This window comes from Octodon degus, unplaced genomic scaffold, assembly GCF_000260255.1.
Source record: "Octodon degus isolate 3935 unplaced genomic scaffold, OctDeg1.0 scaffold00166, whole genome shotgun sequence".
Lineage (NCBI taxonomy): Eukaryota > Metazoa > Chordata > Mammalia > Rodentia > Octodontidae > Octodon > Octodon degus.
In genome coordinates, this window is record NW_004524742.1 from 1,659,498 (window position 1) to 1,671,213 (window position 11,716).

An 11,716-nucleotide genomic window follows, 5' to 3' on the forward strand; every position below is an offset into this window, starting at 1 on the left:
TGGGCAGGCACATAGACCGCCAAGCTATCTCCCCAGCCCCTTATTTTACTATATAATGAACTATAACTATGACTCTGCCTGGTGACTGAATCTAAAAATTCAAAGTTGATAAAATAGCTCCCATGATATTATGATTATGTGAATATTATTTATTACACAATCACATAATTTAAGTGACTGATCTACAGAATCAGAACAATGAATTTGATGTCACTAAACCTTGTTAAGGAAAATATTCCTAGCTTAATAAGTGAGAGTATTACTTCCTTGTTTTATAGCATTTAAAGACAATTTAAATTTATTTGTTAATCTTATTTTTTTGTAAAAAAGAATTCTTTCTTCATTTCATGGAAATTTCTCTCTTGAAAAACTTAGCTTGTTTACTTTTTTGTAAAAGAAATTTTTTCTTTTTGTAAAATTGAATATATACATACTCACACTTTAATCAGACCTTTCTTCTTTTTTTTTTTATCTTAGTGCTGGGGAATTTCTTTAGTTTTATTCTCCTGATTACTAGTTTGCTCACTGGATATTCTTCTATTATTTTTGTATTCTAAAGTTTCTATTTTACCATTTGTATTTAGGAAACTGTTTTCTAAAATAATCTAACATTTTACAGTGTTCTTTTCCTATTACAATTACATGCATCTACTAGCTATTGAGTCCCTCTGAGAAAATTGATTAGAAATTAAAAAAATATTTTTCTAGTTATGCAAAAATGAGAATTTTTGTTTGTTCATTTCCATCTTTGTGCTGAATTTGGTTAGCTTTCCTCAAATGCTATGGTTCCCTGACTGCCAGTTGGTAATTTACTGTGTAGTGGGCTAGCCATGGTATTTGAGTACTAGGTTTGGTCATATTTTTTTGTTTGTTTATTTGTTTGGTAAGGTACAAGAGCAACCAGAAATGAAAGGCAGAAGAGAGAAGACAGCACACCTACAGGAACTCACATTTTGGGGAACACAGATTCCTATAAAACTGAGGCAGACTTCAATCAATGGCTAGGTAATGAGGAAATAGGTAGAATGTCAAGTGATTTGTCAAAACCAGAAATTGTGATTTTCCTTTTGTATCAAAAAGAACATAGTTAAAAGAAAGTACATGTCAAATTTCCTTGAAGCCACCCTGACTTTGGCTTGCATGTGGATCAATTTTCATAAAAGGAAGTACTGAGATGGCAAAGCCCACCAGAATTTCTTGTGCTGGAGAGAGGCTACAGATTTGAGCCCTATAGTACCTGATTTATTCTGTAAAAGTTGCTTAACCATTCCCTAATTTAGTTTTTCTTTCCTCTGTAGGATGCTCTTTAAATAATGCTTATCTCATAGTATTAAGTATATAGGCATTCCTGAAGTAATAAGCTACATTCTTATTAGAATAGTCAGTCAGGCAGTCACTAAATGTTTATTGAGTTTATTATAAGAAGACTACTTACTCCTCTAATTTAAATACATAACCAGCATAGTTATGAGAAACCGAAGCAGTTGGGAGGATGCTGTAACCTATAAAATATATGTACTGCTCTTCAAAATTTGCAAATTTAATCCATACTCTGAAGCTGGAGCATGAAGAAAAGACAGATGAAATGCTGTAAGTGATATTTTGCATGCTTAGTAGTTTAACAGATTGTTAAATGGGATTTTCTTTATTTTTTGGAGTCTTACTTGGGACCCCAGAGCTCAGGAGCTCCTGGCAAGTGCTGTGAACTCTGAGCAACGACATGCAACTTCTCTGTGTTCTCTTTTTATCTAGAGAACAGAATCCAGATATTCAAAGGCAGAGAAAGCATGCTTTATTCACCAGGGCTGAGACATAATTTATATAGCATACAATTTATTTATGTAAATTGAATGGCTTTTAATCTATTTACCTATTTGTGCAATCATCACAAAAATCTTGGAATCTTTTCATTACTCTCCAAAAGAAATTTCTTACTTCTGGCCATCATCCCTTAATCTCTTAGGCAACTTCCAGGTTGCTTTCTACCTCCATGTATTTCACTATGGTGGGCATCTCAGTAAGTGAAGTCACAAAACACTTGGTCTTCTGTGATTAGCTCTTTCATTAGACACAATATTCTCAGATTTTGCTCATGTTGTATCATGTATTAGCACTCACTCCATCTTTATTGTTAATAATATTCAATTGGGCAACCTAAATGTCCATACTGAGAAATGGATAAAAAAGATGTGGTATATTTATACAGTGGAGTATTACTCAGCTATAAAGAAAGATAAACTTGAGGCTTCATAGGTAAATGAATGCTACGAGGGACCATACTCATAAATGAAATAAATCAGACCTGCATGTGTGAACATCACATTACCTCCTTTGTATAAGCAACTGAAAGAGTAAATAAAATCCAGAAAACACAGTAGATATTACAAAAGGGGAAAAAAAACCACTCAAAAAGAAAGATTATCTGGGATGAGGGAAAGGAGAAAAGAAAGAAGCAAGGGGAAAAATATATATACACATACACACAAGATAGCTAAAATAGTTGTGCTAGTAATTTCTATTGGTTTATTGAGAAGAATAGTCAATGCTTCATTGTTTGATCCACTTTACATGCCTGTGTCTGGTAATCTGAGCAACTACTTTGAAGATAACAATATGCAATATAGCAACCTTTATTAATTTTCTATCATCTTGTTTTGAAATTCTGTGCTATTTTTGTTGTTTAAAAAATTTTATTCTCTTTGAAAGAAAAAGAAACAGATAATATTCCACTGTATGGATGTATGCTAACAATACATTTTCTTATTCATTTGTTGACACAAATTTGAGTTTTCTCAAATGATTGACTTGTGTCAAATATTATAATTAATGCTAAGCTATTAATATTTGTGTACATGTTTTTATGGCTATAATTTTCATTCTTTGGGGTATATATCTAGATAGAGAATTGCTGTGTCATAATGTAGCTCATATATTTAAACTTTTAAGAAACTGCTAGACTGCTTTCAAGAGTGGCTGAACCCTTTACATTTAGGCATATATGCCGAGTGGTTTGGACAATTGTATTGTCAATTCCTGCTGGTCTTTTGAAAAGGGAAGTTAATGTTTAAAATCTTTGTTTTTCTCCCTGAGTTTTACATCTTTTGAATTTCTTTTAACTTCTTTGTTATTTTTTTTTCCTTTAAATGAATCTTACACATTTGTATCTGGTAATTTGAACAACTAATTTGAAGACAGCATCATGTAACACAGCAATCATTGTTGAACTCCTACTACTTTGTTTAGTGAAATCTTGCATCATTTCTAATGCTGCTTTTTCTCCTATTACCATTTTGTATTCTTTTAAAAAAAGAAAAGTAATGGCTTGTACCTCTGTAGTTTGATGGGTGTAGAGCTTTTTAAAAAATTTATTTTTATTTTTTTGCGGAAGCAGGGATTGAACTCAAGCCCTTATTCCACTGAGTCATCTCTCTGGCCCCTAGAGATTTTGTTTTTGAGCCATCTGGATATCTTAACTCTTTGTGGTTAAAGCTATTTAGAAAGGTTCCTGCACTTCAGTGTTGCCTGCCAGAGGCACAAGACTCAGCCTTAATTTAAAAGATAAGGAAGATTGGAAGCAGTTAGCTTGAGGACTTATTGCCTATGCAGAAAAGAGGTGAGTATACAAATCCCCTCTGGGGATTTTCAAAGAGCCCTTAAGACAGCCCATGAGATGCAGAGTCTGAAGAGAAAGGGGTACATTACATAACCACTAATCTAGAAAACCTCACACTGTTTTCCATGTTGCCAACCTCAGAAGACCCTCAAACAGAAGAGGCCATTGTAGAAAGAGGGAGCAAGCAAGAGAGAAAACGGAAACAGCACTTGCACTTTCCTTTTGTCTTCAAGACGTGAGCTGGATATGTGTTGAAGTAGGGTAGCAAACTTTGAAATGAATAAAGCTTGAATTGAGGTTGGATTGAATATTTTTGCAACAGAAAGTAATATTATTGTAGTACTCAAAAGTGACCACAAAAGCTAGGGAGAATGTCCTAAGACATTTTCCAAGTCAAATATTCTGAAAGGAGATCTAACAGAATATTTCTTAAAATAGCAGTAAAAGAGAACAATTTTATGTAGTACTCTAGCAAGTCGAGTCTGTTCAGCACATACATGTAAACACATATAAACACACAGACGTCTATATATCCTCAAAACGCTGCATTCTTTTACATTGATGAACTACATATGGTCTCTATACCACAGAAAATTAGAGGATGGAATTTTCCATGATAAAGCATAGGGCAATGATAGAGTCAAATCATAGAAGCCAAGTCTACAATGGGCAATTCACAACTGGAGTGTTCAGCCTTGTGGCTTAGAACTCTTTTCAAGGCTACAGTGTTATCAGGGAGTCTAATAACTGTTTCACTTACCTTATGTAATTAAAGATGTTCACTGTCCACGCAGATCACAGATCTTTCAATAGCAGTTAAATTTTTTCCCTGTTCTTTATTTTTTATTTATTTATTTTTAAAAATAATTTTATTGAGAAACAAATAGCAATGAGACAGTTTCAAAACCGATTAGTAGGACAGTTTCAATAATTAATACATTGCATATTGTTGTCTTCTTAGTGGTTATTCATGGTACAAGACGCAGACATGATATCCTGTCCACAAATACTATTAGTACAAATCTTTCTATCCAATGAATTAAGAGAAAGTAGCTGTATATCTATCCTGACTATTTTGAATATACAGATACAAGATGGTCCTTCATTTGTATCCCCTTTTTTTTGCTTAGTTTTGTCAGAGATGGGTATTCCATTGCCATTTAAATATTGTAGGTGTGTGAATTCAGCAAAATATTCCAATATAGTCCAATAGTCCATAATAGTAGTGGGTTATTCATAGGACTGGAAGTGTCAGAAATTGTTGACTTAGCATTTTACAGCTCAACCTATTAATATGGCTTTACTTTTTATACTTCATTTTTATACTTTTCTGCTGCATGGTGAAGACCAAGATAAAATAAGACCTATATAACAAGAAATGTAACTTTTGTATCTGACAAGGTCAGTCAAATCCCCTCAGGATTTACCTTGAAACCCTGTACCACACTTTGTAGATTCTTTGTCAGTGTCAACTATGTGGAAGAGTCACAGCCACTGCTTGACCAATTTGCTCTCTGTGACAGCCTGAGAGAATATTTTCTCTCCAGGTGACTCTCCTTAGGCACACTCTACATCATCAATCACTTTCCTCTGTGGCCCCATAATGTCCTTGATAAGAAAATTTGGGACACAACTGAGTTACATGCTGTTACAGTACAGGTTTTCCTATGTCTTGAGTCCTCATTGACCTTGAAAGGCTAGGGCCAAAATGTTGGCTGTCCTTGTGGCCCTTCTATTTCTCTAATTTTTGGTCTGCAAACTTAGGTAATAGCAATTACATTGATAAGTGAAAATATTTAGTCAATTAAAATGGTTGTTTAACATAATACTGTGCTTAGAGACAATCTTCCAAATTCACATATTAATATATACATTGTGTTAACTGAAGAAACTGAACACTTTAGGTAGCACTCTCCTGGGTGCTGAGTTGGAAGAAGGTAAACCAGTCCCCTAGAGTTGGAGCCTCTGTGCTTGCACCATGTCAGGCCCCAGATCAAGAGAAAGCTCATGTGCTGGAAAGCTTGGCATGACATCTTAGAGACTCAGAGCACGGAGGCCCTTACACAAACAGAACAAATCCTTTTCAGTGCTTTTAGACCTTAACAAACATGGGGTGATGTCTAAAACTACACTTCCCCACTACATAGCCAGCCCCCACCCTGCGAACCTCTGAACCCTTTTCAGTATTTCTTAAATCTGCCCCATTGAACAAACTGCATTCATTGTACCAAATAGAATCTCAATGAATTGCACTCTGAAGAGACTTTCTAGTGAAGAAAAAGGGAGGGCTGATTCTGTATTCTCTTCAGTTTAAAAAAGGGAAAGAGTCTAGCAAATGAGAAATCTTGGGAGAGCTAAGTTTCTCAGAGTGGGTGGGAAGGGACAGGGCTGGAGAAGAGAGCAGATGAAACTGTATGAGGCAAGAAATCAATTTCCAGGTGTTCCATGAACAAAAACCAGTGTCATGTCAGTGCTGTAATTGTGTAACTGTGATGTCACCATGCACATTGTCATTTTCCTAACACGATATGGTATATTTAATTTAAATTTTTTCATATGTGAGGTAGAGTTTGGAGTCAGACTCATCAAAATCACAAAGTGAAAAAAGAAAAATATGCCAGTAGTGATTTTCAGGTAAACAAATATTTTTCTGATCTGAATATTTATAGTTTGTATTAGCTTACTGGCCATCATAGTCTGCTAAACCTGCACTGTTGCCCAGGAACTCACAATTCATTGCCTTGTATCATTATGATTATCTATGGCCCTCTCATTGTTCAGCCATTGCTTCAGTTGTATCTGGGGTAAAAATAATAAGCCATAAGCTTCCCTGCTGCTTACCCTAATAACAAATCATTCCCAATTCCAAGCCCAATGTCTATTATTCAAAGCAAATTAGGATCACGCAGACAGATTTTTTTCTTCTTCACTGGGGCAGCTGACCTCTCCCCCCTGAAGCTGTCGACCCATGCAAATGTTTCATCTAGGAATTTGTTCTTGATTTTAGGGTGCTCCAAATCCCTAATAACTTAACAAGCAAAACATAAGAGTTAGCCTTGCAAAGCTTCGTCACACAGATTAGCTAGACAAATAAAAAGGATTTAAGGAAATCTTGAAAATAGCACTTATCATCAGTCTTCCATTCAGAAATAATGAAGGGAGATGGTTTATACAGATTTAGTAATAAGGCATGACATAAATGTAAATATAACATGTTATGACCTTTCTTCTCAGGAACAATAAGCATTTTGTTCATTATTCAGAGCTTCTTTGTGTACAATGAATGTGGTGATGAAGCGAAGTTATGACATCAATTAAATCACAAGTTTATATTGTTTTCAAACAGAGAAAATGCAGAAATTTTAAGGTAGGTAGCAAAAATGATGAGTTACTGTCTGTTCTTGGTCTCTAAATGAGTTATACATATTCAAAAAAGGAACATTAAAGAAGCTCTGCAAAGCCAGGATCATATATTACTTTTACCCTGAGCAAAGATAACATTTGTAGAATCCCATTAGCAATAAATCTTTTAGATTCTTTCACTTAAAATCTTATGATCCCAATGGGAAGAATAGATAATAAGTAAATAGAACTCTCATATCTGTCAGGAATTTGCCTGAATTTGAGCTGAACTAACTTGACAAGGGAATGAGGAAAAAGAAGTGTCTTGTAGTCTGGTGAATGAATGTATTTGAATTTTTGCTTAAAGTCCCACTAAAAAGGAAACAAATATACTTACTCTGCCACATTTGGAAAACACAGGATGTATAATATACAATTACCAATGTAAAATAAATATACTGAGATAAAAGGTAGTCACAGACCACAGAATGGTTTCAAAGGATATTAGGTTTTAATATATTTTCACATGTATTACATAATAAGCTATAAATAGTTTTGTATTATATATTTCTCCTTTTAGCAATTTCTCAGTAGAGAGAAATACAGATGAAAAATTGTTTTGTAAAATTCTTTCCTTATTCAACAAGTGTTCATGTCAAGAAAAAAAAGTGAGAGAATTAGAAATATTTTGGAATATTGTATATAGCATACAACACTATATTTTAGGAGATTATGGCATCCACTGATCCTTTTCAGCATGCAGTATCTAGTACTAAAGAGGTTGTCAATTCCTGTCTATGTCCTAGGCGTGGGAGAACGTGATTCTGGAAAAGGTGAATTACACCCCACCATGGGACTTCTCGACATGAGGGCCATTTCATTTAGATCTTAATATAGAACTTTATTTGCCCTTTCTTTGAAAATACAACGCCCATCAACTTGAATAAGGGAGTGTCACAATAGCCTCTTAGGCTCCTTTGGACTACCAGTAGACTCATCAGAGGATGGTGGGATATGGCAAGAAGGATGCTGATGGTGGCAGCCTTGAGAATATCTTCTCCTTTTTTCAAGCTCATGTATGAGTCCACCTAGACCCAGCCTAGCAGAAAAGGCCAGTTAATGTGGATCCAATGAAAACTGAAGCCAAACTTTCATCAACAATAATGGGAAAAGGAAAGATTGGTTGGAACTTTATGTAGAACTAGAAGATTTAAAATGTAGACTTTGTTATATAGGTGTTGCTTTAGCTTGGTCTTAACCATCCAGTAGAAAAATATAACCAAAAGATATAAAAAGTAATGCCATATTAATATACCGAGATGTAAAAGTCTCAAGTCAACAACTTCAGACAATTGTCAGTCCTCCTGATAACCCATTAGTATTATGGACTATTGGACTATCTTGGGTTATTTTGCTGAATTCAAGTACCTACAATATTTGAACTGGCATCATGTATGAAAAGGTCCTTTAAAGACTTTTCCAAATACAGCTTCTCTAACAACAATGGAACACCCATCTCTGACAAAACAAAACAGAAAAGGGAGATAGAAATAAAGGACCTTTTTGTAGTAAAAAAATATGTATATACAAAATAAGATAGATATACAGCTACATTCTATTAGTTCAATGAGAAGAAAGGTTTGTACTAATAGTGTTTAGACAAGATATCATGTCTGCATCTTGTCCTCTGAATAACTACCATGAAGACAATAGTATGCAATGTATTAATTATTGTAACAGTCCTACTAACCTGTTTTGAAACTGTTTCATTGCTATTTTTTCTCATTAAAAAGAATAAAAAATTAAAAAAATAAAATAAAGACTTTTCAAACAAAATTTAAATTGCAATGAAAACTACTGTCAAGTCCTTTGGACAAATGAAGAATTAACTAAATCTCAGATGTTTTAAATAATCTTCCCAACATATTTTTAGGTATTAAATTTAGGTATTAAATTCTTCACTTTTTACTTGAATTTATGCACATGCTCATAAAACATACATTTTGCAAAAAAAATTTCATAGCTTTACTAGCTTTCAAATGAGTTTTCCTAATTATTTGATTTTTATGTCTTCTTTTTTTTGTACAGGGTTTCACTAAGCAACTTTGACTCATAGTGATCCTCTTGTTTTCAGCCTCCCCAGCACTGGGTTTACAGGTGTGCTCTACCACGCCCAGACTTGGTCGCTGGCTCACCACATCCAGGGGTGGGCTGGCACAGCTTGGGGTACTGGGGATCGAACTCTGGTCCCTGTGCTTGCCTAAGCAGGCACTTGGTCCGCTGAGCTATCTCATCAGTCCTCTAATTATTAGATTTTTAAATTATCTTTTTTCGTTTTCTTCCTTTTCAATATCCTCACTTTGATAGAGCTACCAGAGGTTTGCTTGTGACCTGAGCACTTCTCCAATGTTACATCAATACACTTCATGAACTTTACATTTTTGAAAAAGAATTATTTCAACCTTTTAGTTTGTCTTTTTATTTCCACAGGAAGCTGTAGGCACACAACTGTTGGCAGGATAATAGCTGATCAAGATGTAGAGTCTATGGTTAAAATAGGTGTTGTTAATTGTGGAGAGGTGTCGAGTTGGTCCTACTTTTACAAATGATCAGCTTATTTTTGTGATATGGCCACTTTTGATTTCCTGTGGGCAATTCCTTAACTGATGAGACTCACAAAATGAACACTCAGGTGTGGAATCAGACACCTGTGTTTATTTGACAGTCTACTGGTAGTCCAGAGAGAACGGTGTAAATGTTAATAACAGATAAATAGCTAATATTTTTGAAGACTAATTTTTCCCTAATCACTTAACATGTATGGATTTGTGCCTAAATTCTCACTGCTATATGTCATAAGCATTTGGCTTCAGTGTGCTTGTTTTCTTTTTAAATCTCTTAAATTTTTTTACTGCAGATCTTTGTTCTGTCCATTGACTACAGAAACTCACATGGACACTCTGTAAGACACTGTGCTGGGCTCTGGAGATACAAAGGTATACCCTGTGCCTTTCCTCACAGGAAGCTGAAATGTAGGAAAAACATTGCAAGGGATAAATACAATAAACTGTAATCTTAAAAATAAAAAAAATAGTGGTTATAATACCTTTACTGTGTATAAGATGGCTTACTTAGGTCATTTCATTTAGTCCTAGCAACCTTAGTGGTGACTGAGGCTAGAATTACACCCAGGTCTGTCAGAGGCCAAGGCCATGTTCTTTATCAGTACAGCGTTATCTACTGCTTGCAGCAGTAAGTGCAGACAGATTTTGAGGTCCAGATGCTGTGAGAATACCCAGGAAGGGTCCCAGTCCTAAATCCAGCTGTGCCCTGAGCTTTGTGCCCCTTGGCAAGGGAGAGAAAGAGAGAAATGTGATGGAATGTAGAGTAGATTTAGAAAATTATTCTGTTTTTGTTTTCTTCAGTATTATAAGCACAGTTATAGTGGAGTCTATTTTACACTACATTACCTAGAATATAACTATGTAATTTCATTCACAATTATTTTTAGAGTTCCCAACAGCAGAAAATTCCAAATGAAATCTATGTCTAATCATTTTCCCTGTTTTTGTATGGAAGATTTCAAAAGTCCACTGCCTCAGGCAGTATACTTAACAGGGGTTGTTACTCAACTGATCACTGCTTCTTCTGATTCCTTCCACAATGTATATTTACCCAGAAGTGTCACATGAGATTTTGCATTTATATAATGCCTTTTAGGTCCATGAAAACCCAATAAAATCAGTCGGCTTATTTAATGTTCAAAGTGTTTAATAAGCTTTTTTTTTGAATGAACCATTTAAATGAGTTTTTTTCTTTTTTCATTAATTAACTCACCAGAGCACCAAATATGCATCAGATAAATGAGTTGATAGGGTCCCCAGTTTAGTTGAAGATGCAATACGGAAAGCACTAATTAGGCAGGCAAGAGCTCCAGATAATTAAAGAGTGATTAATAGATTTTTGTGCTACCAAAATTAAAAGTAACCAATTGGTTGAAAAATATTTAAAATTGTATACTTAGAACTTATATAAATAGTTAAGTTCTGAGGGACACAGATTATTTTGATTTTGTAAAGAGTAAAGGTTTCAGTTTTTTACTCACTTCTCCCTCTTCTGACACCTTGTGTCAAAGTGTTCCCATGTTAATAGTAGAATCTAATGGAAGTTTATACAATTAAATATAGCAAGAGAGTTTATAGACCATTTATCATTGGCTATGGGTCATATACTGTGAATTTCAGAAAATAAAAGGGAATTCCATTTGTAGCCCACTCTAGCCTGAAGCTTACCTAATGAAATCTTTCTCACTCATAGAATTAACAGTGTATCCAGCTGAAAAGCATTTAACATTCTCTGTGCATACTAAGCATATAAAAGTAGAATAAAACCTTGCATACTTACAACAGGGGATTTTTGTTGCTTTTTCTTCAGCCTAAATTAGGCAGCTCTTGTTCATTTAGTGCATTTGAAAAGAGCTGAACTTTAAAAATTCTGAACTGTCAGTCCCCATCATTTCATCTGACAGCTGACGCTTTGAGAGGGAAGAACACACAAATCATATGAGTAGAGTGAAACACTGCTAAGAAATACTATTGTTTTTTCCCAATGGAAAGGAGCACCTTAAACATGTGTTTGTAGATCCAACTGGTTTGTTATGATGCAAAATACCTGTTTGGCTGTCACTGGTTTTGTTTACTACCTACAGAGCATAAAATTGCTAATAAAAAAATGGAAGAAAGGCCAGATGCATTAAAACCT